The following is a 27548-nucleotide window of genomic DNA, read 5'->3' as shown; positions in this document are numbered from 1 at the left end:
AACATACCAAGCCAAAAATAAACAAATTCTTGATGGTATAATGTGGTATGTGAATCCAATTACTAAACTATAATTAAAAGTTATCAACTATATATATATATATATATATATATATATATATATATATATCGTTTGACTTACAATTCAGGAATATAAAGTCCTCAAATATGCAAAATATTTTAATCTGCCAAACACTATGTGATCAGGAGGAGGTGGAGTTTGTGAGGTTTCTTCAATTGTTTAAACTACATTGAGCCTATTTTAGCATTAACATTACAGAGGTGGCATGAGGGGCTGTAGAAAATGGTCTAAGGGTTGAATTCATCCCTGGGATCTCAGTTTGCGCATTTCTAAGGAAATTTTGGCTGTCATATAGTCAAAAAGGTAGATTTGTGGTACATTGTCTAACAGAACCAGGCAATGTTAACATTGTTGCCTAAACCTATAACAATAAAATGATTCAAAATAAATTGTCATTCATCAGAACAGCATAGAAACCTGGAAACAATGCATGGTTTGATACTTATTCTACAATTAGCTTCATTTCATTTCATTTCATTTCATTTATTAGATTTGTAAAGCCACCCAATTCAAAATTACTATTATGAGAAACAGTCCTTCAAGTTGCTAGGCCCCGTGCCATGAAGGGCTTCAAAGGTGATAACCAGTCTACTGGTAACCAGTGCAGCTTCCAAAACAGAAATGTTACACAGGCATACCAAGGCATGCCCCAAACTGCCCAGGCCACTGCATTCTGGATCAGCTGTTGTGTCCAAGTAGTCTTGAAGGGCAGCCCCATGTAGAGCACATTATAGTGGTCCATGTGTAAGTTGACCAGAGCATGAGTGACTGTTCAAAATGCCTCCTGATCTAGCCCATAAGGGTGGGTCTATGTGAAAAAGACCTTTGTGGCCACAGCTGCCACCTCAAACAGGAGCTGTGAGTCCATGAGGACCCCCAAACTGTATATTACCCCAAAGGGGGTAAATATAAGTAAGTTCCTGATCTGAGGGGGGGGGTCCAAAAAACTGAATCTTGCCAGGGTTGAGGCTGAGCCTGCTTCTTCCCATCCAGACCCTCACAGCCTCCAGACTACTAAACCATGAAACAGATATATTCTGTCTAAATATCTAATAAATGCTATAATAACAATGATATTTTTCTCATTGCAAGATAAAACCATAAAAGTCTTGTTTCTCTTACTTTGTATTCAGCCTTTGATAGAATTAAATGAAGATTTTCAGTGCTATCCCATACATACCTTTTAACTAGCTCTCAAACTCAATATCATGAAAGGGATCATAAAATACAAACAACATACATTTTAGAGAAGTTGGAAGCTAGTTTTTCACCTTTTTTTATCTAGTGAAGCATTTTTCATTTCAGACTGCAATTTTCTATAATTCTTTAGTATTAATATTTCTCTTGACACCTTCGTTCGATTAAAAATAGCACTGCCTTCAAAGATAATTGTAGCTGAAATAGAAGCTCACCTCATAAAAAAGCCGATGCTGTTTTCAGCATTCAGCAAGATTTGTTCCTACTTTATTTCTCTAACACTGACATACAAAAGGGAAACACTGAAAAGTTAATGAATGATACAAACCTTTAATGTAAATTAGTATAATTTATGCTTCAAAATATGCTTTTAATGGATATAGCCTGGCCTTTGGTATGATTTTATCTCTTGCTGTATCTCAGCAATATTGGAAGTAGAAGAATTTATATCTATTTTATGAAGAAGACACAACTATATATCTATTTCATGCTGTATTTTACTTCTGAAAATGATTTGCAATATATCGTTCACAGATTGAAAATAGCTGAAATCCAGGCAGCAAGGAAAGTAATAGCCCAAATATAAATTAGAAGATCTATAGTTGCCAGAATAGAAGAAAATACTATTTCTCCTAATATAATAGGGATCTACACTACAGAAAGTAATTTGTATATGTTAGATTCATTTATATCCACTTTTTTATTCAATATTGAAAAAGATTAAATAAATAAAAACAAAGTGCAAAATACAAAGACACAGAAAATTAGGTAAGAGAACCAGGCATCAGACACCAATTCTCATCAGCCCCAGAAAGCATTAGCTAATGGTTGGGGATAATATGAATTATATTTTTGTATGTCCCATTAGGGGGACACGGTGGCGCAGCGGCTTAATGACGCTGAAAGTTGCTGGCCAGAAATGGTCAACGCTTCAGCGGTTCGAGCCCAGCCTTCGCGTTAGCAGGGTGAGCTCCTGTTTCCTCCCCAGTTCCTGTCAACCCAACAGTTCGAAAAAAACTCACGTGAGTAGATAAATGGGGACTCTCACACCAGTGGGAGGAAAAATGCTGGCGGTGCCTTGCAAAAAGGAGTCGGGACCAGTTGCCGGTAAGCGCGAAAAACCGCGCGCGCCCGAAAAGGGCACAAAGCAACGGAAACCCTGCCTCCTGCGCTCGCCAGCTGGGCTCTGCCCTAGGAAGGAGGCTCTGGCAAACCACTTCCGAAACAATTGCCTTGAAAACTGCAAGGACTCGTCCAAGCAGTCACTGCAGAGTCGGTAACGACTGAGCGCAGATTAAAAAAAAAAAAAAAATTCCCATTAACAAAATTTGACACACTTCTATGGTACTCTGCAACATAACGCATCGGGTGATGAACACGACCCGTGGCCATCTTCCCTGCTCTGACATGTGGTCGTGGCTTCCTGTAGGCGAGACGCGGTCACAGACAAACACTGGCTGTGAAGCTTTTTGGTGTGCTTTTTAGCATGGCTCCAAAGAAAGTGCAGAGCAAGCAGGGTGGTGAAAAGAAAGTGCAGAGCAAACATGGTGGTAAAGAGAAAGTGCAGAGCAAGAATGGTAAGAATAAGGTTTTGAAGAAAATAAGCATTGAATTGAAGAAGGAAATTGTAGAAAAGCATGAGTGTGGTATTTGTGTGACTGATCTAGCCTTGGAGTACAAGATGGCGAAGTCGACAATCTCGACTATTTTGAAGAATAAAGATGCCATCAAAGGAGCTGATGTGGCAAAAGGAGTAACAATGTTAACCAAGCAGAGCACACAAGTGCTGGAAGAGGTGGAAAAACTTTTGTTAGTGTGGTTGAATGAGAAACAGCTGGCAGGTGATAGAGTTAGTGAAGCTATGATCTGTGAAAAAGCCAGGAAATTGCACAGTGATTTACTGCAAAAAAAACCCCCTACAAGTGCAACAAGTGAAGAATTTAAAGCCAGTAGAGGCTGGTTTGATAAATTCTGCAAGAGAAGTGGCATTCACAGTGTGACAAGACATGGTGAGGCTTCCAGTTCTGACAAGGCCGCTGCAGAAGCCTACAAGAAAGAATTCGCTGAATTCATGAAGGGGGAAGGATACGTCGCTCAACAACTGTTCAACTGTGATGAAACAGGGCTCTGCTGGAAGAAGATGCTGAACAGAACCTATATCACGTAGGAGGAAAAGGCACTGCCGGGGCACAAGCCCATGAAAGACAGATTGACCCTTTTGCTGTGTGCGAATGCAAGCGGTGAGCTGAAGATTAAGCCACTACTGGTGTACCATTCCCAGACCCCTCGTGCATTCAAGGAACACAATTGAACAAGGCCAGATTGCCTGTCATGTGGAGGGCCAATGTGAAAGCTTGGGTCACAAGGCAATTGTTTGTGGAATAGCTGCACGAGGTGTTCGCACCCACCGTTAAAAAATATCTTTCTGACAACCAATTGCCTGGAAGGTGCCTTCTTCTGATGGACAATGCCCCGGCACACCCTCCAGCCTTGGTGGATGATATGGACGCTGAGTATGACTTCATAAAGGTCAAGTTCCTCCCCCCCAACACGACACCTCTTCTGCAGCCCATGGACCAGCAAGTGATCTGCAACTTCAAGAAGCTGTATAGAAAGGTGCTCTTAACCAGGTGTTTTAATGTCACTGAAGAGACGTCCTTGACTCTGAAAGAATTCTGGAAGAAACATTTCAATGTCCTCCACTGCATCAACCTCATTGACAAAGCCTGGGAAGATGTCACGTACTGGACCTTAAACTCAGCCTGGAGGAAACTGTGGCCAGAATGTGTCACTGAACGTGACTTTGAAGGGTCTGATGCAGAGGTAGTGGAAGAGATTGTGTCCATGTGCAAGAGTATGGGTCTGGATGTCGACGGTGCAGACATAGAGGAGCTTGTTGAGGACCATAAGGAGGAGCTGACCACAGAAGAACTTGCTGAACTCCAGAGTGAGCAGCAGAAAGCGCTTGTTGAGGAGCATTCCACTGAGGAAGAGGAAGACAGGAAGGAGGTTAGCAGTGATGTGATAAAATCCATTATGGAAAAATGGAATGAGTGCCAGGATTTCTTTGAGAAGCACCACCCCAACATAACTGTAACGAACAGAGTGTTGAATCTGGTGACCGATAATGTGGTCTCTCATTTCCGGAGGGTTATGCAGCGCAGGAAAAAACAAGTGACATTAGACAGATTTTTCACCAAAACTGAGCCTGCAGCTAAGAGACAAAGAAGAGAGGACACCCCTGAAGGAGATCTCCCCGATGTCCTTTTGGAGGGGGACTCTCCCTCCAAACAATGATCGCCTCCCCACCTGCCTTCCTGTCCTCCACACCAGAAGTCGCCTCAAGCAAGGTAAGTGTTCTCTCTCTTCATTCTGTACTGTACTGTACTTTGTTTCATATTTTTGTGGTTTTAAAAAAAATACATATGGTTCAGAATGGATTAACCGTATTTACATTGAACCTTATGGGAAAATTTGATTCGGTTGGCGACCAAAATTGGTTGGCAACCACATTCGTAAGGGTCAGAACAGATTAACCTTATTTACATTGAACCTTATGGAGAAATTTGATTCGGTTTGCGACCAATTCGGTTCATGACCAGAATCATGGAATGAATTAAGTTCGTGAACCAAGGTACCACTGTATTGTTAACATGTCCTTTGTGTGACAGGCCAGGCTGTGCAGACCCTTACAAATAAACAATTTGGAGACTGAGCATTAGTTTTGTGGTGTTGACTGAGTAGATGAACGAACCAGGAAGAACCTTGCTGTAAAAACAGCTGAGATAAAAGAGAAATCCTCATGAGTGCTCATGAGTTTTCTAACACCAGAGTCAATTTAATTAGGTGGGCAGCCATATAAATTGAATAAAATAATAAAGCTTGTACTTTCTCTTCCTATTTTCCTTTCAGTTTTGTTTCTTTCATTTCTTTTCTTCCATGTAGATTTTTTCCCATGATTTACTCTTAACACAATCAGAAAAGACTTATCCCACATTTAGAACTTAATCACCCTTCAATAATTCTTTCACCCTTTCATCACAAATTAGACCACTATGCTTTTGATTCCTTCCTTTTCCATTTGTTTGTATCACTTCTGCTTAAACTATGTATTGAAAACAACAACAAAACTTCTTCTCAGCAGGTGTTCACCAAACATTGACTATTCTCATTTGTACTTAGCTTTCCAAATGGCCCAATCACCTTTTCTGCACTCTTCTTTCATTTCCACCCATTCATGTCACCTAACAGATTTCTTCCCCCACCCTCGCCCTGCCAGATCCATTCATTCAGAATGTTGCACAATTTTTCTTCAGTTCTTCCACTATAACTATTCTGCAGAGCGTAGTATCTAACTAATCTATGGATTCCTTTCATACGTAGAAACAAAACCTAGTTGACAGCAGCTCATACCCTCTGACCTGTATTATAGCCCTTTCATTCATAATTAAATTTACAACTTCACCACCCTACATATATTCATTAACCCCACTCCATAGGATTAGCTGATCCTCATTTAAATCTATTACATCCTTTCTCTCAGTTTTAAAGACAAAGTGTCCATTATTTTTTTATTTTATTGATTAATTCGTTTTTCTTTATCATTTACTTCTCTTATATTCCAATTCACAATCTTCCATAGATAATGTTTGCCACCAGATGGACCGATAGCTATTAACCTCTGCTGCATATCATGCCTTTGGTCAATCAGAGCATACACACAATGTTTTTTTTTTTAGCAATATAAAGTACTGTATAGAATAGGTTACCAGCTATAGTCCCACTGGTGCCACATTAAGCATTTTGTGCTTCAGCCAGTGCAGGTCAGTTGGCACACTTTGGTCGATGTGCCACAAGCACAATTAAAGCCCAGCTTTACCTGAAATAGTCTCATGCTATGCAACATGGGATCTGTAATCTAGAGGCGACCTTGCAAATCAATACATTGTTTCCCCCATTCTGCCAACTAGAAGGTACATGCAGTGTACCCTCAAGATACATCTGAACCTGTATAAAAGGAAGTTTCTAAAAGACCCTAATTCAGATTTTATACATATAATTAACATTTAGAATGCCATGTTGTTTAAATGTTTACAGAACATATTCTAGAGATATACCACACATAATTTTCAAATTTCAAGATATGTCTCAGGGCCAGAACAGCATGACAATAACAATAACAGCTCTTCAGTACAAGATTTTTGCTTGAAAAATAAGTAAAAATAAGTGAATTGAGATTTTAGCATGGTGAAAAAGAAGACAGCATTTTCAACCTTGTGTCAGGTTCAGCCCAAGAATCATGAGACAGTCCAGAACTCAGCTCAGCTTCTTTATTAGCTTGCACCTAATAGAATCTCACCAGACTAACTCTAATCCCCCAACGATAGCAACTATAACCATCATGCCCTTGGGGTGGGCAGTCTCCTCCTTTTGACTTTCACACAGTCCATCTGGGGGCTGAGGAGATGCTGTCCTTGGAATGTCTCTCCCCCTTCCCTGTAAGCTTGAAGCTCCATTCCCGAATCCTCCCCACTTATGCCTTCCATCACACCTTGACTTGTATGGATGATGTCCCACTAAAATTAATGTAAAGGATTTTTCCCATGCAAACATGTCTCTACTGATCCAAATCTCAGTTAGAAGAAGGGCTGAAGTCCCTAATGGCTAGATTAAGGCTCCTATCTAGACAGAGGAAGTTTGCATTATCTTTAAAAACTCTTTGACTCTGAAGCTGAAACTATACTGTATGTATGATTAATAGCACGTTTTGCTTGGCCTTATGCCAGTGTTTTTATACACAATTATAATAATTTTAAAGTAATAGTGAGTGCATTATTATATTTATACTTGTGCTTTCTCCATAAAATCCTCTGAATTCTATAAATATAGAATGGAACAAAATTTAACTACTTCTTTAAAAGTTCATTAAAAAGAGCATTAAGATTTGTATAGAAAGAAAACTGCAGTGCCTAATTAAGCAATTCAGAACTTGCTTTATAATCCCATATGCCCTGTGGTTCACATTCTGAATTTTTAAAGAGATCTTTTTAAAGCAATGATCTAATTTAAAATAATGAACATATTTGCTTGTTGGGACACACATTATTCATTGATATAGGTGCCAAATATTAAATGTTTTTGTACACACATATGCAGAACAAGAGAAAGATTTGAAATATCAATATAATTAATTGAACATGAAGGGATTTGCTGAGATCTTGGAAACCAAAAGGGAACATAGTGAATATACAGTTTCAATACCAGAACATTTGCTGACAAAGAGAAATCAAAATAATAATTAAAAAAAAAAACTGGCTAGAGTAAGTATTGGGTAATCAAGGATCCCACCCAAAATGGCAAGAACACACAAACCTACTGGTGGAAAATATGAAATGTATGAGCCATAGGCCAAAGCAATACACTTGTTTAGTTTATATGTAACTCTAGACCACAGCATGTGGATTTGCAAATTAAACCAAAAAAAAAAAAAAAAAGCAAATCATATTATGGCTTAATGTTATGTATGAACACAGCTGCTGACAAACTGGTTTACAATCAGTAAGATTAGGCTAATGATTCGGAAGTTAATAAATATTAGCATTTGCATAATAAAGCTATAGGTTTCTTGAAATCAAAAGGCTAAGCTGAGCAAAGTTAAAGCTAGAAAATGATTCTACAAGTTTTAAGATACAGTATTACGATATTCTAGAGTAGGTGCCAAGAATAAATTCTGTTGATTACATAAATGTAAAGACAGAAGTCTAACAATCCTGTTTATTGACATTATACACATATAAAATAAAATAACATATTCAACAATATTTAACTACTCTTTGACTAAAATTACATGTTAACATTAGCAGATTTGTTCACTCTCCATATAATATTGCATTTACCCATTAGGTTTTAAATTCAAGGCCATTTACCCTTTAGGTTATCAGTAGTATAGTAGCACTCTGTTTTGTACATTTTCACAAAATATATACAAGGACTCTCTCTCCAAACCCCCCCTCCTGCTTGATGTCTAGAAAAAGAGATTCCACTACATGATTTGAACCAATTCCTTTAGCTGCATAATAGTTGTCCATTGGAATAATCTATGTTTCAATTAATTTATTTATTGGCCTATCTATTTATGCTTGCGTATGTCTCCCATTTTTAAACTAACAGAAGTCACCTTTTCGATACAATTTATAATTATTTGATGTAATTCATTTAGTTTATCTGTTCTTTCTTATTCAATTTTTTTGTTAATACTTTCTGATTTCAACTTTAATGTGCTTCCTGTGAGGCCCTTTGGGGGCTGTAAGGGATTAAAGATTTTAATCAGATAACACAGAAGTCATGTATTATTGTGTTTTTATAATTTTTATTGTGAGCCACTTAGAGTTACTAGGATAGATAGGTGGCTATATAAATTTTACAAATAAATAAATGAATTTCTATGTGGATATCACCACAGGTTGAGAGAAAAGAGATATTTCAAGATTTTTTTTTAAATGCAAACCATTTGGAAATCCTGCTACTCCAGTAGAAGTAATCCAGCCATAAAATGATGTAATCCAAACAGTAATTGAGGTTAAACAGCTTGATATTATACTTTGAAGTTTGGTATTGCCTAACCACCTCATTCTTTCAAAACTTGTTATGTCTTAAATTTAAACCTTGGCCTTTTATTGGACCATACAAAGTTAGTTATTTGTCTCTGCCAGTCATTTAATACCCTCTCTTCAATTTTTATGCAAATCATTTGAAACAGAAAGTTTGCCCTTCGTAGAATGTTTATTTCTACAGCAGTGATTCTTCTGAGCCAATAAAATATTTGCTTCTCTGAGGGTGTCTACCATTATATTCTTCCAGACTGGTAAGTAATTGTTTTAAATAGCTCTTTATAGTCTTTGTCAAGTAATTTCCCAGGTACTTAACTTTTTTAGTGGTAATGTTGAACCTTGTTATTTGCTGCAGTAAAACAGCAAATCAACACTGCCAATAAAAAGGTTATGTTATTCTACTGCTTTTCTTCTTCAGATCAGTTCCATGTCAGCATTTCAGTCTTGTCCTTATTAATCCAATTCCCTGATACTGAACTATACTGCTGTATATATTCCATTCTCAATCCTAGATAATTTTTTGTATGAGTAGCAGTAAGTATAACATTGTCAGAATATAATTTCAATCTATGTTCTTGGTTTGCTAATTTAATTCCTGAAATTTTATTTTTCTTGTTATATCTTCCTTGACAATGGCTGTAGTACCAATAAAAATAAGGAAGGAGAGTTTGAACAATATTGTTTTATTACCTTCCATTTTGTAATGGAAGACTATTTATTATTATCTTGGATTCTTGTTCTTTATAACTGCTATGTGTCCATGTAAGTGAGTTTGGACCATTTTTTTCAAGATCATATGCATGAAGGGCCATTTCAAAGTGTCAAAAGCTTTCTCCACACTGAGAAAAATCATAGTAATCTTATATTTCTGATTATATTGTCAATAGCATTCAAAATATGCCTTTCACTTACTCTTATTATTAAGAATTATTACTGTTAGTGCCTTAATTTACTCATTTCCTTTCCTTTTGGAGCTCAACACAGCATATACATACAAACACACACACACACACACAAGTAGCTACTCTAATTTTAATCATACAGCAACAATCCTGTGATTGTTGGACTAAGAGATAATGATTAGTCCCAAATCACCATTTCAGCTCCATAGTAAAGTGGGGACATCATTCTGGGTTTCCTTCATCCCAATCGAACACCTTAACTATGAAACTATACAAAGGAAATCTCAACTACAAGAAGGAGGAAAGGAACACCATATATTGCATTCTTTCAACAGAAATTTTTACACTTATTAGCAACATACCTTATCATCCCAAAATCCTAATAAAAAAACACAGAATATGAATATCTTATTTGTGTTTTTATGCATATGATGCATTTATACAATTGAAAGCAATAAGGTAATAAAATATTCATAATCAGATGTGCTGCTTGGACAGCATCAATTTGAACTGTTCATTCACTGAGCCTGTTATTTACCTGATATGCCCTATAACTATTCTGTTACTTTAGCATGTATATCATTAATGTGATAAACAATGTACATGAATATAAGGTACATTTTATAAATTTTACTTGGTTGAGTTTAATAAATTGAAAAGAAAACTTACATTAGCAGTTTTGCAATAAATAAATAAAAAATAAAGGTAATTATACTGTCAATATGAAAAATCCCCCAAATCCTGATTAGAAAAATATACTTTCATTAGGCCATCTCAAAAACCATTCAGGAAGTACAAGCTTTCACATTATCGTCATAGGCCAGCATGTTACAAAACTTATGGTACAAAGGAAAAAGACTGGTGTAATGAGATCTTTACAATCAATTTGAGACGTATGCAGATATTCATATTAAGCTTTCCCTAAATCTTATCATGGTTAAAGACTTTATAAGATAATCAAAATAAAAACTATAGTAGAAGAAAATATGCAGATAAAACCCAGTTCCATCCTTCAGACTTCGTTCATTTATAGATTTAATCTACAGTTAAAATATGACAAATCTTAAATATATAAAACAATTAAAAAAAAACAACACTTTAGCTTCCATGTAACTGAAGTTGTCATTTTGCTTTGCAAGATCAGGCATCAGAATATATTTTATATAACATTTGATTCTAACTTGTTTAGCTTTGTTTTAGTATGCCCAAGCTCCCTGTCAATGTCACTCACTCATATAATGCGAAAACACATTTAAAATAACCCACAGTTCTAACAAGCTATATATTATTTTATCATGCTGTCTAAATGCATGTATTTTCCCAGTCAAATGCTTATCTTAACATAATTTTTCATGTTAAAATATTATACCAATGACAAGCCTATTTTTCATTTGCTCTTCAAAAGTGCAGTACAGCACATCCCACATTATATGTCATCCTCCACTGGAATTTCCAGAATACCCAGCTTCCAAATTCTGAAAAGGACAGGGAATTCTGAAAGCTAGTTACACAGTAAAATTTGCGAAAGCTTCATTATATTATACTCAACATACAATCCCAACATGTGTCAGACCCCCATATATTGTGCATTTACAATATAAACCTATGCATATTATTATTAATTATTATGATTAATTAGACTTATATACCACCTTTTGTACAGGAGATCAAGGTGACACACTGTCAGCCCCACTAGATAGAACACACCATTAAATCAACTCCACAGGAAGTTTCTCAACTATTTTTGTTGAGACTGGCTATAATAACAGAATCTTGCAAGTCCGATTATGCTGTACATCCTCCCTCTTATAGTTCAGTGAAGTAGGGAGATACCTGTCTGAGCCACTTCTGAATGTTTTCTGGATGTTCTATACTTAAAAAATGCTTTAACCCCTGTTGTCTACACTACACAACAAAGCCTGCATGCCTCCATCAAGGTAATCTTCCTTACTCATTATACTACATAGTGCTCACTCCTACATTTCCCCACAACAGCAACCTTATGAAGTAGGTTCAGCTGAGCAAGAGTGACTGGCCCAAAGTCACTCAGTGAGCTTCTGTAGCTGATGATGGACTAGAACCGTAGTTTCCCTACTTCTAATCCAACACTTTAACATTTACTGAGAAGAATTCCAATATAACTATGTATAGTATTGTAACTATAGTTATCTGCATTTTAGTCTTACTTACAACTATGCTATATACTTAAATCAACTATATTTCAGCTACTGCTTTGTATTATTAGCATTTATTAGCAACAACTGTCTTCTCACTGTTTCTAAATACTAAAATCTAACTGAGAGATCTTTGGAGCTTATCAAAGTAGAATCAATACCAATTAAAACTGGTGACTGGATTGCTGATGTCACAATATCAATAAGTGATTAATATGATGATGATGACATAGCTTTCTGCCAACATTTAGACATAACAAAGTCAGTTCTAAAGTTTAAAGAAAAAAATACCTAAAGGTTTTAAAACCATGAATCTTTCTCGAGATGGTTTTATAGATCATACTAAACTGAAAACAAAGTCACATTAACACAATGCGTAAATGTACATTTCCCTACACTACAATAGTAGACTTGTCAAACTGCAATCCATGCAGTTTTGTGAATTTCATATTGAAAACTAAGCTCATTAGGAGAGATTACTGTTACTTGCTGCTTGTGCCCACTTGTTCAATTTCTTTTAATTGCTCTGAAATATCAGCATGGGAGAAAGGTGAAAGTCAAAACTATTCCAAGATTTACACATGCATTATTTTATTGATCCTGCTTCTGATAGAACAAAAATGAACTGCTAAATACTAGAATCAAGACTGGAAGAGATAAAAGAGACAGACAAATACGGTCGTGGTTAAAGTATCTTCTTACAGATCAATGGTTCTAAAAGAAAACACACATTTTCCTAACTGCAGCCTGGGAAACCAACAGCTACCATCAGTTTCTTTCTTCTATGTATTCTTACCTACACATTCAGCATATTTAAAACATGCAGATTCCTTCAATAGAAACTATAATTATGCCCCCCCATTTTATAGGAAAATTGTTTTGTTTTGACATATGGGAGGTAAGCAGCCCCCAATAATCTTTGATATCCAAGGAAACAATCATGATGTTATTCCCAAACAGCTAAGTGCTACCAATTGCCAAGGATCATGAGGTCAAGGTACAATAATCGTTACATCAAAGCCTTCACAATTTGGCCTTCCTAATCTGGAATGGGAAAAAAAAAAAATCAATTCTCCTAAAAACTATTGTCCATATTCTGTACATACTGGCATGGTTAGTAATAGTCACACCATAGACTCCTCCTGGGAATGAAATGCTGGTAAATCAGCACATTGTGCTTGCCAAGACTACCTGTTCTTGACGAGCATTAGCTTAACCCATATTTCTCAAAAAGTATAAAAAACTGACATTACCTAATGAGTATACATAACACTGAAAACTCATTTTGAACACACAATATTTCAAGGAGCTGATTTAATTTTTCAAACATTTAAGGAAATCACTATTGACCCCCTATTTACAGTGATCATGTAACTGGATTGTGCAATGTACTTTCATTCTTAATCCTCCTTTAACAAACTGGATTTTTTAGTGCTCACATAAATACTCAAGGATGTCAAGATTCCCCAATGCTAATATATAATAACACTTAATCACCTAGAGGTTTTGCTTGGAAAGAAATGTGTTAAAATAGATTTTCACTGATTCTTTATCTAAAATATTAATTAAAATATGTGAGGTTTTACCAATTATATTGCCATAGTCTAGGTCTCCTCCAATTTATACAGCCTATAATCTTTTTTCTTCTATGCCATGCATCCTGTAATCCTCATCATTTTCATGTATTACATGTCCTGAAACCTTTCTCCTCCAGGCTCAAATTCAGACTCACTTCTTCCTTCTGCACTTATGATAATGTCCCTATGTAAGATGTCAGCAGGACTGCTCCAGTATGATGGATTTTCATTCTGCTCAACATTAAAGGTAACTGGTAATAAAAATGTTTTATGTATCCTGTATTCATCATCCTCATGTGATTATACAGGCTGTAATTTAATGTCTCAGTTGTGGAGCTATTCATAAACCATTCAAATTGTGCCTTTCAACTTTAGAATGTCATCGAAAGCATTTGGCTGAGTTTTGCCTCTAGTTAGCATCTATTTTGCATCAAAATCACACATAAACATCTAAGAACAAAATTTCACAGAGTTTCCTATAGGAATAGTTGTTTCTGGAATCTAGAGTTTAGATGTTTTGCTAAAGGAACAATATTTGGGAGGAAATAGCTTTAAAAAACACCTTTCTAAAAATACTAAAAGAAAGTGCAATAATGGAGCACCATTTAATCATATGATTAAAAAATCAAGTTAAAAAATTATAGCTAGACTGTTACTTACTTTCCCATTCTCTCTCCAACCTTATCCCCTAGTATTAGTGTTAAAAAAATATTACAAGTAAATAAGACATATGAAAAACATCAACAGTTCATGATTTGGCTAATGTTCTTCAATTTTTTTTCCTAGATGATCCTACCACAAAAGATGCTTTCTGAAACAAATGATCACTAGACATAACAGGAATGGCAAAGCAATTTTTTCTATGTATGGAGAAGAAAAAATAATTTCATCATTTAATTCACATCTCACAAACTGAAATGTACATATTAGTGGGCACATAAAAATAATTATATTACAGGAAAATCTATTAGAAACATACATATTTTAGAATAACACATAAAATGATGTATACAGAGAAATACATTTGCAAACTGATTTGCAAAGAATGCAAAACACATTTAAGATTGAAAATATTAACAGGGAACAAAATCAAACTCTACTCTTCTGAACAAGAGTGTGTTAACTTCCAAATTTCAATTATACTTTAATATTATGACAGTCCCATACTACAAAGGATATCAAAACTCTTTCAACAATTTTATTAGGACTGTTTAAACAAAGACTGCATTGAATCTTTTTGATATTACCCATCTTTTTTTCCTAGAAGTTTTTCCAAGAGCAACCTGTTCCTATTATTACAACAAAGATTTTATTAATTGTGACACTAATTTATTTAATTCGCTCATAACATACCCACTACAGTGAACTTGTCTTGTGCAATGAATTTATTTAAATCCTGTTACTCCAGATAAATACTGTTCTACAATCTAGCTACTTCTCCCAAATTTGATTTTAGTCATTAATATATGAAACTAAGTTTACAGTTATAATTTTGCTTTTAAATGATTGTCAATTATTTACTGATCGCTAGTAAATATTCTGAACTCAACTAAATTAGACAAAACAATTGCATTTTCTGGCATCAGCTTTGTTATCAATTTTTAGTTTAATTTCCCAGCTGGGATATTAAGGAGGCACTAAGAAATGCATGTTACAACATTGAACTGCTGGACATGAAATCAACTATCCTGCTTCAGTTCCCCAAAGAACACAGAAAGCCTTTACAGATATCAAAGCCCTGTTCAGGTGTTAGTTGCATGAAGGGCAACCATATACTGAAGTTAGTTGCATGAAGGGCAACCATATACTGGATGTTAACTCCATCTCTATTGCCACATATGGCAATTAGCACCACCCTACAATGTCTATGATTCAAGCAAGGACAATTGAAGAGAAAAGCTTGCACATGAAAAGCTTGTATTTGTAGACTAATTACTATGCCTGTATATATCATTTCAACATCACAAAGCTGGGTATTTTAGGGATACAACCAACATTACATGGGAGATTTTCTTTTTTGTAAAAAAAAAAAAAAAAGTAACCACCAAGGAATTGAGAATCATAGTCAGAGCTAAAGGGGCACTATCTTTTCTTTCGTAAGCAAAAAAAAACAGTTTGGTAGAAGTTGAAAATAAATAATGATCTGAAGGTAAAAGCAGCTGCTTCCTCATTGTTTACACGCATCTACTGTCTAGGTAAGTAGAACTGAAATAAGACCAGGGGAGATTCATAATGGCAATGCAGGCAGTCCTTGTTTAGCGATCACAACTGGGACTGGCAGCTCAGTTGTTAAACCAAGTGGTCACTAAGTGAAAATCATGTGATCACAACTGTGCTTATGGTTTTACTTCAGCTTTCCTTTGCTTTAGAGTCAGAAGGATATGACCCCAAACAGCCAGGTGACCCCAAATGGCAGGGAAGGTTTCCAGAACTCAACTGATAAGGAAGCCAGGTAAAAGGGCAAATATTAAAGCCCTTTTTCCCCACTTCTCACCCTTTGGAAAGCTCACCCTGGTGCTGGGATAATTAGCAAGAAGAGAATTAATGTTTGTATTTACATTCATTGGAGAGGAAGGGATTACAAGAGAGTAAGCAGGCACACAAAGGGGAACACACATAGTAAGGAATGTGCTAGTGCCAGCTGTTTGCCTAGTGCGCTCCCTGCCAGCTACTTAGGAAGCAAACAAAAGCCTTTAGTCTGAAACTGATTAGGGCCCTGTCAATTTCAGGCAGCAGCTGCCAACAGACCTCAACTAATTAAAGTCACAGAGCTTGTTAACTTGTGGTTAGCACTTTTTAGGGATGTGCTGCACTGCTGAGAAAAGCAGCTTAGGAAGAGATAGCTTGTTTAGGCAATCTCTCTGCTTTGCTGGGGGGGGGGGAGAAAAAAAATGGGTCAGGCACAGGACAATGCGTACTAACTGATTGTAATGGCAAACACGTGATTGAGAGAGAAGCACTGCGAAGAGTAAATGAGGGCATTGGTCGCAAAGTTACTTTTTCACCACTGTCATAACTGTGAATGATAGCTGTCCAAAGCAGTCCCTAAACGAGGACTACCTATATGCAGATACAACTTATGGCTTCCATTTACCTAGTTAAAACTTGTATTTCCTATTCACCTTTACATAGAAGTAATTGCACAATTCTTTGAATCATGGCTCATGTAAATAGCAAAAATAGCTTCCCAAGCTTGTTTACCCAAATGCTGTATGTAGTTCTAACATGCTCATTTTTGTTTTGTTTTGTTTTGTTTTGCAAGTCCCTCTGGTTTAATTAGGTTGGTGTAATATCAGGCTGCAAATGGTTATTGCTAAGAAAGTAACAACAATGTGCTTTTTTCTTGTAGAAACTTAAAAAGAAATATTAAGCTTTATGTCATTTAGACCCAAATTACATATTTGTTTACTGCCTCACCAAAGGGTTCACAGCAAAATTTCCAAATTAACAAACATGCTAATGCAAAACACACACACACACATTTAAGTGTTTGCATTAGCATATATTGTACTAACCACCAGAGTAGATAAATGCTTTTTTTTCTTAACAAAGACCACATTGTGAATTATGAAAGATTCTGATGAATTCAGTTTGGAGAAGGTGAGGCCATCACAACTAAAGCAGAATCTTAAATGAAAAAGTAAATATCCAAGCAAGTAACTAGAGATTAGTTTACAGAAAAAAGAAGGGAAGGGTACAATAGTACGATAAAAATCAGTAGCCAGACAAGAATATACTTTCAAAGTTCACATCACAGATCACATCGAGATACAATAAACTGAAAGGATTTATAGGAACTGGCTCAAGGTTAAAATATTACTGAATAGTGAGTTAAACATGGGCTGCAGCAACCTTCACTAGAACAACACAGAAAAATGGGCCACAGACTGATGTTCCGTTAGACCATTGTGAGAAATTAACCCAGTATTATTTGTAGGCTCATACCAAGGCAGCATCTACTCTCTAAAGACCTGAACTTCCCTGGTCCTTTTGTTTATACCTGAAAACATGTATGTTACAGTTGCATTTAAATATCTCTCAGCTATGGAAATCATAAATATAAAAGTAGTGAAAATATTTTTTCTCTCAAGAAACCACACTAGAGACCACTGAGAATCTGTTGGTCTTGTGAAGTAGGCCAGGTCAAGAAACACACACCACACGGATTCCAGGAATGCTACTTTATTGCTGTAAGGCATATTAACAGAATCTTGAAAGCCAGTCCAAAACCTTCAGTGCCCCTTTTTAAGGACAACAAAGTCAAGGCAGGGTTGTTCAGAGTCTCCTTCCCAGGGCTGAGCAACCATTTCCTCCCTTCTCCCCTGCCCATCTCAAGGCCAGACCTAAACTCCTCTACAGAACCATAATTATTTTGTTTTATTCCAACAGACCCCAAAGTTAAAAAATGTCCCTGTAATGCCATATTTTTGGAGGAGTGGAGTGGTAGGATACATTTTTTTTTGTACTATAGTTTATATTAAGGGGGGGGGGCTATAATATTCCAGGATTTCTTTTTGGATTGTTGAGAATAAAAAGGCTCAACATCTACAGGAAAAGAAAAACGATTAACTAATTAATAATAAAAATAATAAATGAAATATATAATTGACTTATGTGCATTTTTGTTTTCAGACTGCATGCAAGTAAAAATTTCATGTGGCCCATTTGCTATCTTGAACCCATCAAAAATACTTCCAATTAGTTTCAGTCTTCTTCCATGCAGCTGAGGCAAAGTTGCAGTTGAGGGATAGTAAAGCTGTACCTTAAAACAACATAATGCAAACATATAAATAAATCCTGTCTCCACCCAGCCAAAGTAAAATCTTTAAGCTTACTAGTCTCCAAAACCTAGTGAAAGTAGTTTGAGTTATGGAACAAAAATGTATTTCTGAGCACATTTCTCCTTTTTTACCAATGACCCAGTAAATATCAAATCTCCTGGAAAGTCAGCAACCCTATTTGTATGCATTTCATGGGGAACATTCTGAAAGATTGTTCACCACTGTACACTTCTGAAACAACAGTGTATGCTGGCCTATGAGTAGTAGTTGTTATGATTGTAATAATACAGGGCAGTATTTGGGGATAAGGGAAACAACAAAGAACATGCATGGAATTTTAAAGCTACATTAAAGGTTGCCTAGCAAACCAAGAATTTCAATGCTTCTATTAAGGCTGATATGGAAGTAAATTCTCTGTTGACAGAAAAATGCACAGTACCAGTCTAGAGTTGAGATTCAATATAACCCCCAAAGCCATACATACTGTATAATATATCTAATATAGCTATGAAATCATTTGTAATTTCATTATTCCCTTTCCCCTTTTTTTTTAAAGTAATACTCCATATCATTCATACATACATACAGTACATATATAATTGTGGGCAATGACCAGAAACAGAAACACTACTAAAGATAATATAATAAAATTTTAAAAAATTGAATAAGATCAAGATGGTCAGCAAGTAAACTAAGTTACAACTATTAGAGACTTTGCATTGATTGGTGTCTCATATTAACTGCCACTAGACAATATTATACCTAGCTCAAAAAAAAGGGGGGCGGTTCTTAAGTTGGAAAATGTAAGATTGGAAAGGTAGATGTCTGCTTCCCAAAAACGTTTTGTCATCAAGGCCCTGCTTCCCTGCTTACTTCCATCTGGAACTCAACATTATTTAATCTTGGCAAAAGTATATGTTTGGCATGATTATACAACAAGGATCATATGAACCTTGCTATCACATATGTCATTAGGTTTTTGTTCTATTATATTATTCCATCTTGTTGGATCATCATTAGCCATTATTAGTGAGTGTAAACCTAAGGGGAAAAACTGGAGCATTAGCCACTGGTTTAATAACAGCCTCCATATCCTAACCTCAATTTTAGGTATCCCTGTTTCTAACCTGAGAAGGCCACTAGCTAGTCCTTGGTACAACAAGTACAGACTTCAGAAAAGTTGGTTTGAACCATCTCAAGAGCATTCCTGGGCTTCATACTCTAGTTGGGTCAAAGTTTTAGCTCAGAAAATTTTTAAGGCAGCTGGTATCAGTTCACCTCCTTTAGTGAAAAAGAACTGCTTAATGGCTGTTGCAGACTTTGATGCCAGCTGGGAGATATATTATAGTGAAATGTCCAAATTTCCTTCAGCTTCCAATTATTTGAAGTTATGAACCTGTCCTATTGAGAAATTAGGCTAAATACTCTTAACCTTGGATCCTTTATCAAACTATTAGTGAATATTCTTTCTACATATTCCTTTAGTTATCACAACTTATTCTCCCACATCTTAGATCACATTTGTCAATAATATACTTATTCTGTTTGTATTCAAAAACTGTCGTAAGTCTCTGTATCCTTTTTGCTTCACAAATCCCTTCGTGAATAAAACCATTCTTTAAATGTCTCAGAACTGGATTCACAGAAAGACCATCTTGCCTACACTATCTTCTCTTCAGCTGCTTGAAATACAGCTGAAATACAATTCTCAGGAGGACACAAATTTAAAGATCCCATATTTTTAGTTTCAGTATCAGTATGTATAAGTAATAGAATTCATGTTAACAGTTTGAACACTTTAAGGGATGCAAGTAATTTTTCTTTCTTTTCAGCAGTTACCATAGTTCCAAAATGTGGCACAAATAATTGACACAAGTGATCATATATTTGCAGAAAAAAATTATGTACATGAATCTCAGACCAAAATAAGTTCCACAGCCAGATCATAGCAAGTTTTAAAACAATATAATGCATGTATATAGCCAAATGTGGCTTTATAACAACTGCCCGTCATGTGTAAAAGGGATCAGAAGATTGGTTTGTTTAATGCTTTAGTAAACTGATATGCCTCAGATCATGCTACATTCGTGTGGCCTCATACTTTGTAGAAACTGCTTCGATTTAAATGTTACGACATTTTAATATAATTTTTATTAAATATTTTTTTAAAAGGAAGATAAAAAATTATACAATCTAATATAAAGTAAGAAAAAGAAAAGAAAAAGACAGAAATCAAAGAGAAAGATAAAAGTGCAAGAAAGAGAAAAAGAAAAATAGAAAAGAAAAAAGATACAAAGAAGTAGCTTCCAATCTTCTTTACAGCAATTATAAGTACAATTATAAGTTTACCTCATACTCTCTGGTTACAACATAGCTTTCTTCTTTCTATAATTTAACCTGTCTAATCATCAAAACCATAAATCGAAAAAGACGGCGTCAAGGTAGCATTTGTTGTGAAGATCTCCCTCTAAAGCCACTTTTTAAATTTTAACTAGCTCTTTTGCTTTTATTCCATTCCATTCCATTTTATCTTATTTTTATTTCATTTTCTTTTTATTCTTGTTCTGCTGTATTTTTACTATTTTTGCTGGAGACCTGTATTCTTTCCATTTCTGCCATGGGGAAAAGGAAGAAGAGGCAGCGTTCACATTATGCTTCTCAGTGTTCACTGAAGACTCCAAACAGTTCAAAGTTGACAGTTATTTAAAAAGCAAACAGCTACGTGCCATAAGTAACCAAACCCTCTCTACTTTTCCTGATAGTCTTTCTAGTAGATATGACCTCCTGGAATGGGATTTACAAGCAGAGATAGAAAGCTCCCAACTTTTAGATCTATCTGCTTCTATCCCTGAGGAAGCTTCCCGCTCACAAATCGCAGCCATCTGTCCAGCTGCTGCAAGGCTTACACAGCAAGGGGGGGAGGACTTAAAAAACAAAAAATGTTACTGATTTTATAACCAGACAATGTTTATTGACAGCACAAGCAGTATTGTCAATTTTTGAGCTTCTAACCACTGTTAACAACAAAGTGGACACTCTAAAAGAGTCTCTTATTAAGCTTAAATACAGTCATTCAAATTCTACTGCTGAGTCAGTCAAAACAAGCTCATCCAGAAATGACTGTGTCTCCAAAGCAGATAATAGTGGTAGAAAGGTGGATCCCATTTTGGAACCTAAGAAGAGAGTGAGGAATAAATTAAGAGACTTAAACCTACATCCAGAGGAGCATGCGAGGCAAGTACCGCTCTCTCAGGAAGTATCGGATGAAAGGTAATTATATCATAACTGTTACAGCCAAATCAGATCAGTCCACAAATCCAAAATAACAGAATAGAGGAAAATGGGGATCCCGAAGTGCAGCCATTCTCTCCCTCAGTCAGTCTCCACACTGTGAAAGGCACTTGATTGATTTGCAGAAAGTTGAATGGCTTCCATCCAGGGGAGACTCTAAACGAATCCTTCTAACATTTAAACTTCCTATTATCGCCAGCATGTTGTTCAAAATGAAGCCTTTTTTGAGCAAGTTTGAGATGTTCCCACTATGTGTGTTTCACACAAAGGAAATCAGCCCATTAATAACTCATCTTGGCAATAAGAGTGCTTTTATTTTAAAGTTTAATTGTAGCAACATAAAAGTAGGTAACTCCAAGGATGTTCTATCACCACTGTCCTTGAGAAGAGATAGCCTGAACAAACAATCTGTACCTCCCACAACAAATCAGTCTTCTGAAGAACTCTAAGAGACAAACTTGATTAACTCTTTCGTGCCTTGCCAGATACTGAACAAGTGGGAATTATAAAATGGCTAGATGATCTGAGGGAATTACTAGCAATAACACATAAAGATGCTAAACCTTTAATAGAGCTGGTCACTCCAACTGCCCAAGAAAATAGTAACTATCTTGAGAAACCATCTGCTGGCTCACCTCCTACTTTAACATGGACTATAGACACAGAAAAGAACAACAAGAAGTCCTCGGGAGTAGTTTCTACCATACTCCCTCTGCTTCCTGATACTACACCGCACAGAAAATGTAAAAAATGGAAACAAAACCGAGGCCGATAGGCAAGAAGCAGCAAAAGATGCAGCCCAAAACTTTGTAAGTTACCAACAGAGGTTGGCCATGGAGTAGGATTGACCTACAAGGAGGACACCCTTAGCTCAATGCTTCTAAAAATAGACACAAGCCCCAAATCATCTGTTAGGGCTACAGCTTATGAAGCAGTCCAAATAGGTCAAGGAGAGAATTTGAGGCAGGAAAATCATCATCGCCTGGGGTAAGCCATCTCTTCTGGATGTTGATACTATTCTGAGTTGCCAATCTGCAAAAGTACCCCACCCAAATAGCTGCACACCTCAAAACCTGTCAGAGCTCATATAACAGCAAGGCAGTGGTGAAGGCGGACAAATTACAAACCAGTGTGTCTTTTTTGACACTGAAGGAATCTTGGATAACATCACTCCCGCTGAATGACTGGAAGACTCATGTTTTTAACCCGAAATTCCAATACATTCCCAATCACTCCCACTGATATTAAGCACAAGGGTTCTATCCAGTTACTGACATAGAATATTGCTGGTTGGAAGAACAGAGCAACACAGGGGACCTGGTGGAGTTACTCTCTGATTTTGACTTCATAGCACTTCAAGAGACATGGCTGACCAAGATGATCAAAGGCTTCACTTACCAGGCTTCAGTTCCTAGACTATTCCTGCAAGGAAATCCAAGACTAAAGGGTGGGCATCAGGAGGATTGACTACACTTGCCAAGGCAGAGCCGGGCTGGCAAAGACATGAATTGATCCTCAGAGATGACTCTTCCCATTACTTAGCTGTTAAATTTTCATACAAATTCTCTGAAATGGTGCTACTGAACATATATCATCCATGCCTCAGAATAAGAAGCTACTAGCTAACCTCGAAGTGAGGCAGAATAGAAAATTCAAGTGGGCCAAGGTAGATACTAAGGCAATATCCACCTTTCTGAACTGAGAACAGGCCCAGATTTAGAGGAATTCAATGTCTTCCCCTATCCAAGATCCAGATAAAATCCAGATCCAGTATACTGATCTGTGTCTTTCATTGAGAACATTCTTAACAGGTAAACTCCCCACTAGAAATCGACAGCAAATAAGTTCTAATTGATTTGATTCTGTCTACAAACCAGAAAATTACTGAGGACAGCGATGCGTCAGGCCCAGGGACACCCTACCATAAGTAACTGTGCTAAAATGTTAAAAATTAGGCATGATTATAAGACACTGATAGCCTCTAAAAAGTCTTCCTACATGGCTAAAATATGGTCAGAAGTGGAAATTTCAGTCAAAGGAACAAACTCAATTTTCTTCTGGAACACTGCATCTGGTTTATTGAAGGAACATAAATTCCAATTTGATATTGCTATTCCAGCTGCAGTTTGGGAAGATTTTTATTATAAATTTTATTATAAATTTATTTTCTAATCCTAACCAGGGCTTTCCATATAAGCAAGTCATTGATCCTTTAGCCTTTGAAAACCTTCCCCCCTGGCCTCCAGTGTCAGTATCAGAAATAAAATGTATTATTCAATCCCTGAAATCTAACAAGGCGCCTGGAGAAGATTTTCTACCCTCAGAACTCTTCAGGACACATATTGATTGGTGGGCCCCATTGTTAGCAGGGCCGTTCTCCCATATAAATAACACAGTTTGTATCCCAGTTGGATGGGAAGTCACCATTATAGTCTCCATAAATAAAAAAGGAGGCAAGGGTGACCCAAAAAATTATACAATTATTGGAATTTTGGCTAAGATGTATGCCAAACATCTTTTGAGCAAAAAATCTCTTAGTGGAGGAACAAGCTGGATTTAGATCAGGGCGCTCCACGGTAGACAACTGTTGTAAAATAAAACAACAATCTCATAACAAAATAAGTAATTAAGGGCAAGAAGCTGTTTATCGCCTTTATAGACCTCAGTACAGCTTTTGATTGCATAAAACAGAAACAGAATGGAGGTATTGGCATATATATATATAAATAAAAGGAAGGAAGGAAGGAAGGAAGGAAGGAAGGAAGGAAGGAAGGAAGGAAGGAAGGAAGGAAGGAAGGAAGGAAGGAAGGAAGGAAAAAAGTAAAAAGTAAAAAAAATTGGCTGGCTAAGAAAAAAACCATTTTCCGATTCGAAAAATACCTGTCAAAAAATACCACACAAATTGGCCTATTTTAGAGCAAGATTTGAGTTGCTGGATTCCATGGCCAAATATGGGCGCTTCCATCACCTGCTGTATCATAGAGGATGTGTATATGCGACGCCCTAGCCATTGAAATTATTGCACATGTTTGGTTTGACTGTCAACTCTATGCCCTTTTAGGCTTAAACACCCCTACTTGAAAGAGCTGCCCACTGGGACCTGAATTACAGATTGTCCTATTTTCTCCTGGGCTACAACATGTACATTGTGAGCAGAACTGCCAAGTTTATAGACAAGGCAGATCAGCTAGGAACTTGTTATATTGAACAGATCGGGATATCATGTAAAGGTGATGTATTTATCTGAATGTTGATTCTTTGTATTTACCACATACATATTTTATTATTATATTTTCTTTTACCTATTTTACCCTGGAATTAGATCTTGTATTTTACCTTTATTTTATTTTCTTTGATACGGTCATAAAACCAATCAACTATTATTTACTTACCATAAATCACATGGTTTTTTTTGTTTCACACAAAAAGACTCCAAGGGGTTTCCAATCAGCAGTAAATGTAGATATTGCCCCTTTTCTCTGATCAAAGAAATCAATTTAGCCATCTCAGTGAGTTCCATCATCTTCACCAACCATTTCTCCATTGTGGGTAATGCCAAATCTTTCCATCTTTGTACATATAATAATCTTGCTGCAGTATCATGTTCAGAAACAAAGTTTCGTAACTTTTTTCCAACTGTTTGTCCTTCAATCCCAAAAGAAAAACCTCTGGTGTCAATTGTATATAAATGTTTAAAATCCTCTGAATCAGTGTATGTATTTGAACCCAGAATTTTCTAGCTTTTTTTATACAACCACCAAACATGGTAAAATGTCCCTTCTTGTTGTTCATATTTCCAACATAATGTGAAGTGCCTTTATACATTCTAGATAATTTCTCTGGTGACATATACTAGTGGTAGATCATTTTATAAAAATTCTCTTTAAGATTGTAGCATAGCGTAAATTTCAATCCTTTCAGCCACATATTTTCCCATTGTTCCATCTGTATATTATAACCAAATTTTTACCTACTTTTTCATACATTCTTTCACTTGTTCTTCTTCTGTTTCAAATTTCAATAAAAGTTTATGTATCTTAGCAATTACATGTTCATCATTTGCACATAATTCCCTTTCAAACTCAGTCTTACAATGTTCAAAACCATAAACTCTTTTGTTAAATTTAAATATTTCTAATAACTGTAAATAAGAAAAACACTGGCAACTATGTCCCTCTGCCACCAGTTTTTCTCTTGATTTTATGTTACATTCCTCTTGACAAAATTCTAGTATTTCATGATAAGTCAGCCATTTCTGTTTGCCTATTATTTCTCGTCATCTTCTTGTGCTGAGATCAGCAAAGGTGTTTTCGGGCACAACCTGAGTTTGTGTCTATTCCATATTCTCAATATGGCACGTCTAACATAATGATTTTTAAAATGCACATTGACCTTGACTTTATCGTAGCACAAATATCCATGCCACCCAAATCTCAGGTCACATCCTTCTAACTCCAAAAGCCTTCTATTTCTCAGCAACACCCACTCTTCCATCCAAACCAAACAGCAAGCTGCCATTTAAATGTTATGAAATTGACAGTATAACACATCTTTTCTAGGATGTTCTTATTTCTTTTAGAGGACAATCTACTGTGGCTGCAGCATGCTAATTATAACTGCATTCAAAGAGAGTCTCCATGGAAACAGAACAGTCACCAAGATGTTCTATTTTATGTAAGAAATGAAAGGTTACGAGAGTCAATGGATGTGTGATCATCAGAAATCCTGGAAAATAATGCATGGGCCTTTGAAAGTAAAGCAAAAATTTGACAACAAATGCATTCAGAGTAATTGCTCGAAACTCAAGCAGAAGATCAGCTACTGTTAATACTGTTATTTTCCTTAAAGGTAGCTTGGCTATGGAGAACAATGTTAGTACACAAGGTACTTCTATATATTAGAATAGAGCCTTATCTATCATAATGGAACAAGGTGGACCCAACACTTTGTGGATTTATAATATTTAGCATACTCACTGTTTTATGTAATTTATGTACATAAAACCATATTACCATACTTTCCCCATTCAATAATTTTAGTTCCTAAAGCAGGAATGAATTAATACTGCTTTACCTTTTAATATTTCTTTAAAATTCTTATGATAGTGAAAATGTAATGTTTGGGAACCTTGATTTTATATCACTGGAAAGGCTTTTCATCTGGGACTGATGCCATGCTGAAGAATTTCATCTAGATTAATCTATTTTATCCTTCAGTAAAAAATATATCCTGCTTTGCTACTATAGGTGGGAGAAAAAGGACAAATGAATAAATGGAACAATTGTGGGTGAGTGGTACATCAGCTGTATTTTTTGTCCCTTGGATCTTTTACAGGTATAACAAAAACAAACCAGAATTAAGTTCTGGTAGTGCTTTTATATTAATATGCAATAAATTTTCCATTTGCCATACTGTAATTACTAATAGAAACTTGTCATACAAGCTATATTTTATCAGAGAGACCAAAAGAACAGTATTTGCTGTGTTGTTGATAGGGTTCATTATATTTTAAACATAGCCAAGCAACTTGGAAACCTAAGATTTAAATATTTTTAAAGCCTGGTAACTGATCAATCAATTCCATATAGACCCAGAAGCACATTCCTTATAATAACTTAATAACAATAGCTATATTAATTTTGTAAAACAGATAATCTCTAATAAAATACACATTCTAAAATTAAATATTGAATAGTTTCTAAAATACATAAGTATCTTCAGAAACATCACAGAGTACAGTCATGTCAGTCCTCTGTTCAGGAAATAGACCCACATGAGCAATCCTAGAACTCTGCTTTATTAATATAGGCTGTAATAACAGAATCTTGAAAGCCTGACATGGTTTCGCTTTCCCCCCTCCTTATACCAAAGAGAGTCAATGTAAGGCAATCTTGAGTTTCTTTCCCATCCTTTCCTGCCTTTCTAGGCCAAGGTG

At 36.0% G+C, this 27548-nt stretch overlaps 1 protein-coding gene and 1 long non-coding RNA gene across 8 annotated transcripts in view; one reads left to right on the top strand and one right to left on the bottom strand.

Moving 5' to 3' along the window:
- SLC44A5 (solute carrier family 44 member 5) overlaps positions 1-27548 on the bottom strand; it is a 188721-nt gene that overhangs the window by 106088 nt on the left and 55085 nt on the right. The gene's annotated exons all lie outside the window — the stretch shown is intronic.
- LOC148214166 (uncharacterized) lies at positions 8619-15683 on the top strand. Its single transcript, XR_015798469.1, has 3 exons — positions 8619-9142; positions 13679-13788; positions 14328-15683. It is a non-coding gene; the product is annotated as an uncharacterized LOC148214166 (long non-coding RNA).

Source organism: Python bivittatus, unplaced genomic scaffold, assembly GCF_059951505.1.
Source record: "Python bivittatus isolate LINGU-HERP-01145 unplaced genomic scaffold, Pbiv_v1 ctg000700_np1212, whole genome shotgun sequence".
NCBI lineage: Eukaryota > Metazoa > Chordata > Lepidosauria > Squamata > Pythonidae > Python > Python bivittatus.
This window is presented reverse-complemented; position numbering and strand designations above follow the sequence as displayed.